Source organism: Myotis lucifugus, unplaced genomic scaffold (genome assembly GCF_000147115.1).
Source record: "Myotis lucifugus unplaced genomic scaffold, Myoluc2.0 scaffold_36, whole genome shotgun sequence".
NCBI lineage: Eukaryota > Metazoa > Chordata > Mammalia > Chiroptera > Vespertilionidae > Myotis > Myotis lucifugus.
Window position 1 is genome coordinate 5,523,553 of NW_005871084.1, and position 9,682 is coordinate 5,533,234.

Here is a 9,682-nt window from a genome sequence, read left to right on the forward strand (position 1 = left end):
TATTATTTCATCAACACTTAATTGGGTGCTTGTCACATATCAGACATCACTGAATGTGCTGAGATGATGAAACAGTCAAGGTTTTAGCTCTTAGTTAGGGTTGCAGATAAAATACAGGATGCCCAGTTAAATCTAAAAATTCTTTGTTTATCTGAAATTGGAATGTAACTGGGTACTTTGTATTTTTATTTGCTAAATCTGGCAATCTTATTCTTGTGGCACTTACATTCTAGTGAAAAATACAGAGCCCCCCAAAAGTAAACCTATTTAGAGAAGCAATGCTTCTCTGGCCGGTGTGGCTCAGTTGGTTGGCATCGTCTGGTGCACTGAAAGGTTGCCAGTTTGAATGTAGAATCAATTCCCCACTAGGAGGTGTGCTGGATGTTTCTCTCTCACATCGATGTTTCTCTCCCTCCCCACCCCCTTTTCTTTCCTCTCTCTTTCTAAAAATCAATAAAAATATTTTTTTAAAAAAGAAGCAATGCTTTTCAGTGGTTATATTTTAAAAAAAATAAAATGGAGTAAAGTGTCAGAGAGCTGCATTGGATAGGCTGGTTAGAAAAACCCTCTCTGAGCAGCTGGGAGCCGGCTACATGTGGATCTGAGGGAATGATATCCAGACAAATGAAATGCTTTAGTGCAAAGTCCCTATGGTGACAAAGATCTTAATATGTTCTAGGAATTTCCCAAAAGTTAGCCTGGATGAGTATAGCGAATGAGAGGCAGAGAGGCAGAAGATGGGATAGAGAGGCAAACAGGAGCTCAATCATGTAGGCCATTTGCAGTTTAGAGTAGAAAGTGAAATTTATTCTCTCATTAGAGAATTTTTAAGCACAGAGGACCCATAAGTCTGGCTTTCTGTTTTTAAATGATATCCTAGTTTCTGCAAGGAGAATGGTTTGCAAAAGGGGCAAGAGTGGGAAGCAGGGAGGCAGGTCAGGAAGGACTTGTTGAGGTCCAGAGAGGAGATGCATTTCCCTGGTTAGTGATGTTGAGCATCTTTTCTTGTACCTGTTGACCATTTGAATGCTATCTTCTAGGAGATGTCTATTCAAGTGCTTTGCCCATTTTTTAAAAATGGATTATTTTAAATCTTTGTCTTTTTTTAAATTACAATTTGCATTCAATATTATTTTGTATTAGTTTCAGGTGTACAGCATAGTGGTTAGGCAACCACATGCTTTACAAAGTGTTCTGTCGATATTTCAAGTACCCACCTGGCACCATACATAGTTATTACAACATTATTGACTATACTAGAGGCCCAGTGCATGAAATTCGTGCAAGGGCCTTGGCCCTGGCCTCCACCTGCCGCCACGGCCAAGGGGCCTCTGCTGCCTCTGCTTCATCCCCGCCCTCTGCGGCTTTGTCTGGAAGGACATCGGGTCTAATTAGCATATTATGCTTTTATTATTATAGATTCCCTATGCTGTACTTTACATCCCCCTGGCTATTTTATAATTATCAATTTGTATCTCTTTAAAATATATATATTTTTTATTGATTTCAGAGAGGAAGGGAGAGGGAAAGAGAGATAGAAACATCAATGATTAGAGAGAATCATTGTTTGGCTGCCTCCTGTATGCCCCACACTGGGGATCGAGCCCACAACCCTGACATGTGCCCTGACCTGGAATTGAACCATGACCTCCTGGTTCATAGGGTAACACTCAACCCCTGAGCCACATGGGCCAGGCTCAATTTGCACTTATTAATCCCTTCATTTTTTTTCACCCAGTATGGATGGACCTAGATAGTATTACATAAGTGAAATAAGTCAGATAAAGACAAATTCTATATGATTTCACTTATATGTGGAATCTAAAGAACAGAATAAACAAAATTGAAACAGACTCATAGATATAGAGAACAGACTAACGCTTTGCCCATAAAAAATTTTTTTGTGATTGAGTTACAGGAGTTCCTTATATTTTAGATATATTAACCCCTCATCAGACTATGGTTTGCAAATATTTTCTCCCAATCTGTAGGTTGCCTTTTCATTCTAAGGGTTGTTTTCTTTGCTGCAAACTAAAAGAAGCTTTTTAGTTTGATGTAGCCCAACTTGTCTATTTTTTGCTTTTGTTGCCTCTGCTTTTGGTGTCATATCCAAGAAATCATTGCCAAGACCATTTGGCTTCTTAACAATATTGAGAGTAAGTGTATTATTTTTTCCATGGTGCAGTATTCCTTCAAAAAGTGTATTTACATTTTCCTTGCAAAATCAAATCCTTTTATTTTTATTATTTTATTGTCTAAAGTTTTATATATGTCTCCTTTTTCCCCCCCCCCCCGATTGACCCCCCCCCCGCCAGCCATTCCCACCCCTGAGGGCAAGCTCCCACCACCCCAGTGTCTATGTCCATGGGTTATGCTAATATGCATGCATACAAGTCCTTTGGTTGATCTCTAACCCCCCTCTTCCACTTCCTCTGACATTTGTCTCTGGATCTATTTTTGTTCATCAGTTTATGTTGATCATTATATCCCATATATGAGTGAGATCATGTGATATTTATCTTTCTCCGACTGGCTTATTTCTCTTAGCATAATGCTCTCCAGTTCCATCCATGCTGTTGCAAATGGTAAAAGTTCCTTCTTTTTTATAGCGGTGTAGTATTCCATTGTGTAGATGTACCACAGTTTTTTAATCCACTCATATGCTGATGGGCACTTAGGTTATTTCCAAATCTTAGCTATTGTAAATTGTACTGCTATGAACATAGGGATGCATATATCCTTTCTGATTGTTCTTTCTGGGTTCTTGGGATATTGTCCTAGAAGTGGGATCACTGGGTCAAATGGGAGTTCCATTTTTAACTTTTTGAGGAAACTCCATACTGTCTTTCACAGTGGCTGCACCAGTCTGCATTTCCACTAGCAGTGCATGGGGGTTCCTTTTTCTCCACATCCTCGCCAGCACTTGTTGTTTGTTGATTTGTTGATGATAGTCATTTGTTGATGACAGGTGTGAGATGATATCTCCTTGTTGTTTTGATTTTCATCTCTCAGACGAAATCCTTTTATTTTTAATGGTGACCTTTTGAACTGAATTTATAATAGAATTAGCAATAAAGTCAGACATTTCACTTTTAATAGAGGAAGAAAGCTCCAAAACTTTACCTTAATTCCATGAATGGTCTGAAACTCCTACAACAAATAAGAGCCATTATCATTGGGTGGAACTGCTTTTCTTTTTGAAATACCTGATGACACCATATCAAACCACCCTCACTAACCATGTGCAAAGTTCTGCTGCTGCTGATGGAGCCAACACTGACAGTGCTCGCCTCATTTCTCAGATCTGCAAGAAAATTTGAAATAGAAAGGAGCAAAATGAACTTAGAATAGTAATTTGATATCAACAAAAAGTCCTGCTTCCCAGAGTGATATGTAAATGACAGCTACACATGGCAAATTGTTGCCTTTGGGAATAGCTGCCTAAAATAACTCCTTAAAATAAATATTAACTTGAAAGATAGGCTGATACTTCTTCAGTAGGTTTGTACCTTCTGGTTTTTGTGGTCAAGGACACAAGTACAGCTCCCATGGTAGATGGTCAATGTCAACAAACATTTGACCAAGCCATTTAAAGGGCCTACTTCCAGTGCTGCTATTGAGACCAATGCTTCTTATTGATATCCTATGTGTTATCTGCTTGTTCTCTCTGACAGCTTTTAGGATTAAAAAGACAATCTCTGGTGTCTTAAATTTCACAATGTTATGGCTTATTGTGGGGTTTCTTTTATTCTAGGAGCTCGGTGACCGTTTACAGGTGGGAAGCCATGTCTTTTAGTTCTAGAGAAAATGTTTATTTCTGCAGTTGAGACTGCTAATTGCCTACCCAACACATCTTTCCTTCATTCTTATTGACAGAAGGTCTCTATACAGAATAGCAACATGCCTAACTAGACTGTCCCAGCCACCTTTGTGATAGCTCTAGTCATGTGACACTGTTCTGTCCAATGAGATGTAAATTGGAGTCACAGTTGGCATGAATGATTTTTCTTCCTGCTAGAAACAGCTGCAAGGCCAGAGATGGGAAGAGGGTGGGCAGAAGCTAACCAGTTCCTGCAGGTCCACCTCACTGCACAGCTCCAGGGAGCACCATTCACCTTGTAGTCTGTGGAATGGTGGTTCCCTGTTTCTGCAATGCAGAGACTCTGCAGAGAAAGCAGGGTGCCAGTTCACTGTCTCCAGGTGGGCAGGTGGGGGTAGCCTGTCATATTCAACTTCTGGGAGACTTACTCTTTTCAATTCTTTTTTTTTCCTTCTTTTTTTTCTTTTCAATTCTTGCTCACTGCTATGCTTCATGTCCCCTGGATCAGCCTCTTCAGATAGTGAATCTGTCATCTGCTGGATGGTAGAGGAGCAATAGCCCTTAGTTGTGTGGGGCTAGGAAGAAGAGCTGGGGGTGTAGCTCCTTCTTATACAGACGTATGGATGACTCCTCTTGTTTTCAGCCTCATCCTGACCCCTCATTCAGAGATGTCTGGTGCTTCCAGATCCTCAGCCTTTTTGAGGATTCATGGTGCATTCAATTTACATTTTGTTGGCTTCTCCAGGGATAGTCATATAGCAGAATGGAGAAAACTGAAACCAAATTACATTTTGTCCAAACACTTTGCATCTCCCAAAATTTTATTGACTATTTTTGCATTTCCTCTTCCATTTGCTTCCTTCTATTTTATTACTTTATGGCTGTCTTAGTGGATTTGGAGAGGGATATAAATAAAGGCACACATCCAGTCTGCAGAGTTGACCAGAAGTTGACAACTGCCGGTGAGAAAACAAACGCAGGTGAGTGCTTCTCAGAATCCATGCTAAGAAGCCTCAGGCTTTTAGTCCACACCCACAGCCATGTGGACTAAAAGAAAGAAAATAGGAAGTTATGAAGATAAACACGAATCTACTTCACAGTTTAGTGAAGGTGCCCAAGCCTAAATAAACAAATACCTAAAACAATTACCAACTTTCCTCTTGAATGACTAAAAGCAGCTATATATAGTTACAATTATAAGAATCATTGACTGTACTCAGCCCTATCAGATTCCCAGACCATTGTCTTTCCTTTAGAACACATTGCCTCTCCCAGACGCGGCTGCTGCTGAAGTTGAAGGCAATGAGGATGATAGCGGGCACTTACATAACACTTAATGTGTGCCAAGCACCTTTAACACTCTAATCCTCACAACCATCATTTCCTATAGTTCCTATTGTTATCCTCAATGAGAGAGTAAGGCTCAGAGCAGTTATGTAACTGGTACACATAGCTAGCACAGTTCAAATAGAACGAATGGTCAATACTTCAGATATAGCAGGTCCTTGAATAACATCGTTTGGCTCAACTTTGTCTCATTATAAAATTGATGAGATGCCGTAGAAACTTGACTCTTGTTTCCATCAATTAGCCGATGGTGAAATTAGTGTCATCATACTATGCCATTTCACTTAAAGTCGCAAAAAAGTTAATATTGACAATGTTAAGTGAGGACTTCCTGTGAAATAGAATGGTTCAAATCTGGGATGTGAACCACGGAAGTCCTACTCTAGAGTCCTTGCTTATACAAATGCACTATAGATAAAAATATTTGAATTTATATATTACCCCACAGCTTCTAAAGCAATTTTACATGATCCTCCCATTTGGTCCTTGCAGTCCCATTGTACAGATGAGAAAACTGACTATAGATACTAAGGTAATTAACTTTCACTGGTTCATTTTGATGATTATGACCATTCATTTACACAAAACTCCAAGACGAGGCATTATAAAGGCAATATAAATATTCTAGTGCAAGTTGTAAATTGTTGGTTTAAACTTCAGAAAGCATTTTCCCATAGAAATAACGTGAGTCATGGTGAGTAGGTGCGTAGGCGAACCCACAAATACCAGAAATGCACTTACTGTTACCACAGTAACCGCAGCACTCCAGGGCCTGGGGAGGAGAGCAGCCCAGGCAGGAAGAGGAAGACCTGGGGGCAGTGGCAGGCCTTCCACTGGAGGGAAGAGGAATGGAGGGGGAGAGGTATCTTTCAGAGGCTAATGCAAAGGCCAGTTATAAGCTGAGTGTTTGTAAAGTGGGGCGTGTTTTATACAAACCCATGCCACTTAAGTACAAGGGAATGAAACTTGCCATTTAATCAAAGAGCTTTCCTGGAACAACACACACTTCCCATTAGGGACTTGGGAATCTGAGTTTCCATGATTAAAGACTCAAGGGTGCAAAGGGTCAAATGATAGGCCCAAGGCCAGCCTGAGAGCCCTTTGTAGAAGGAACATTATGTCCAACTAAGGCCAATTTCTCGAAAGAATGCTGCTTCTTTCCCTTTAATCAATCTTGTGCTACTAGTTTTACTATTAACCTTCAGATCTTGTATAGTTAGAGGTTCATTTCATTCCAGGGTGACATGAAAAGAATCTCAAATTCTGAGCTAACACAATCAGTCATCATTAATAAAGCCTTCTGAGATTTATAGGCTTCTCAATTAGGCATCTTTTGAGGATAAAGCACTTGCCAGCTTACCCCAGGATAAGAGCTGGACATTATCATGCTTTGATTAATTAATTATATAATAATCACAACCATAATAATCATTCATTCATTCAGTTATTCATCTATCTCCTTTGCCTTTGCTCATTCTAAAAGGTATGTGAGGAGACCAAATGTGATGATAATGATGGTGATGGTGATAATGATAATGGTGATGATGATGATAGTGATGATGGCGATGATGGTAGAGATGGCGATGATGATAATTTGAGTCCTAGGAACTTCTGCAATTGTAGCAGAGTAAACATTTCTATGCAGCGTTTCCTGTTGCAAGCGCTCAGAGATTGTTTCATGTTACTTTGTATTTTTTCCTGAGAGAAATTAAACAGGTCTTACAGCCCAACCTAACTCCTGGCCACAAGTATCCCTCTTTATTATCAGACGGGATCTGGTAAAGAGAGTGGCCATTTTAAATTCTAGAAGCTTGGTGATGACTTGACTAGAAGCTAGGCCAGGGCCTGAGGATCAACAGAGCCTTCAGGGCCCTGCAGCTGCACTGCTGGGAGACTGTGGTACCTTCTAAGACCTTAGAATAAGCATATCCACTTGAGATTTCTTTTGTTTAGCTCTAAACAAATACAAAAAACAATTGCAATTTGAATCATCTGTTCCTTGCTCAGGAACCAGTCAAACATGCTCAGTGGTGAGTCATTGTTGTGGTCCAGGCCATCCATTCGTCCATCCATCCATCCATCCATCCATCCAATATATAGGACTAGAAGCACTGGGCTTCTAGTCCTATATATTAAAGAGGCAATATGCAAATTGACCATCACGCCCTCACACAAGATGGCTGCCCCCATGTGGGCACAAGATGGCCACCACAAGATGGTCAGCAGGGGAGGGCAGTTGTGGGTGATCAGGCCAGCAGGGGAGGGCAGTTAGGGGTGACCAGGTGTCAGAGGAGGGAAGTTAGGGGTGACCAGGCCTGCAGGAGAGGGCAGTTGGGGGTGACCGGGCCAGCAGGGGAGGGCAGTTGGGGGCTATCGGGCCAGCAGGGGAGCAGTTAGGTGTTGATCAGGCCAGCTGGGGAGTGGTTTTGGGGTGATCAGGCAGACAGGCAGGCAAGCGGTTAGGAGCCAGCAGTCCCAGATTGTGAGAGGGATGTCCGACTGCCGGTTTAGGCCCGATCCCTCAGATCCCACAGGGGATCAGGCCTAAACCGGCAGTTGGACATCCCCCAAGGGGATGGAGAAGGTGCAGGCTGGGCTGAGGGACACCCCCCCTCCAGTGCATGAATTTCATGCACCAGGCCTCTAGTTTCATTATAAGTATTTACCACAATTTTTTATCCATTTATTCATTGATGGGCATTTGTGTTGTTTTCACCTTTGGCTACTTTGAACAGTGCTGTTAATGAACATTCTTGGACAGTGTTTGTTTGTTTGTTTGTTTGTTTGTTTTAAATTCTTTGGGATATATACATAGGAGGAGAATTCCTGTGCCATATAATAATTCTGTTTAATTTATTGAAGAACCACCAAAATGTTTTCTACAGTGGCTGAATTATTTTTACATTCCCACCAGCAGTGTACAAGGGTTTTGTTTTCTTCACATCCTCAAAACTTGTTGCTTGATAGTGATGTGCCCAGTTTCATTTCTGATATTAGTTATTTGCATCTTTTTTCTTTTTTGTCAGTCTAGCCAAAGTGTTGTCAGTTTTGTTGATCTTTTTCGAGAACTAACTTTTGGTTTCATTGATTCTCTGTATGGGTTTTCTATTTGTTTATTTTACTTATCTCTGCTCTAATCTTATTTCCTTCCTTCTGCTGGCTTTGGTTTTAATTTGTTCCTTTTCTTAGTTTCTTAAGGTGTAAAATTAGGTTATTGCTTTAAGATCTTTTTTTTTTTAAATGTAGGCATTTACAGCTGTAAGTTTCCCCTGAGAACTGCTTTCTTTGCATTCTGTTAGTATCGGTATGTTATGTTTTTGTTTTCATTCACTTTAAAGTATTTTCTAATTTCCCTTGTGATTTCTTTTTTGACCCCTTGCTTGTTTAGTTTCCATGTATTTGTGAATTTCTCAGTTTTCTGTTGATTCTAACAACATCCTGTAGTTGTTTGAACAGCTACTGTGTATGATTTCAATCTTTTTTACTTATTTATTTATTTTTATTTTTTATTAAATGTATTAAGTGACATTGGTCAATTGGATCATACAGGTTTCAGATGTGAATTTCAATCTTTTTAAATTCATTGAGGTATTTTTTGGTGGTCTATATTGAGAATGTTCCGTGTTCACTTGTGAGGAATGTATATCCTGCTATTATTTGTGAAGTGTTCAATAACCAAGCACCTGAGACCAAATAACTAAATAAATACTCTCCTTTGTCTTTGCAGATTGTCTGGGGTACTTCAACTCTGCCTTAGCCTTCACTTCCTGTTAGCAGGGGGCCCAGAGATCAGCCAGAGGTACAAGTGTAGGGTCCATTCAGGTCTTTTCTGAGTGTGCATCTGGTCCTGGGCATGTGTGTTGCATTCCAGATGCCCCTGTATACAAAGTCACCCTTTAAAGTTTTTATTTCTCTCCCTTCTCCCAAGAATTTTCTTCCTCAACCTCCCCCTTCCAGGCTGTTGGGCTTGTCTTCCCCTTGCCTGATCCTCCTTCCCTTGTCCAGGGATCTATGTGTAGTGTATATATCTTTACATGCTTTTGCCATTTCTATGATGCCACTCACTCTCCCGCCACATTTTGTTCCATCTCTTTCATTTCTCAAATTTCCTCCATATTCCCCTCTGGTATCTTCCCTTATATGACAAATGATTCTAGTCTCACTCATCTAAAAGGAAAAGCAGCTGTCTGATTTATCTCTTCTCTAAAGAGTTGTCTTCATTTTCCCTCTTCAACTTCCTTTTGACCCACAAACCCCTGAATTCTGGTTTCTATTAAAACTCTGCTCCTTAAAGACCACATGTGACTGTCCAGTTGCTCTGAGCAGTGAGTGTTTTCAGTCCTCTTCTTGCATCTCTTTGAGGCATCGTTCATTGTTAACATGTCCCTCCTTCCCAAAATGCTTGCCCACTTGACTTCCATGACACTTCCTGGTTTGTGATTCCTGATATCTATGATTATTCTTTTTCTTTCTCTTTTGTAGGCTTAACTTCCTCCGCTCATTCTTTAAACTTGT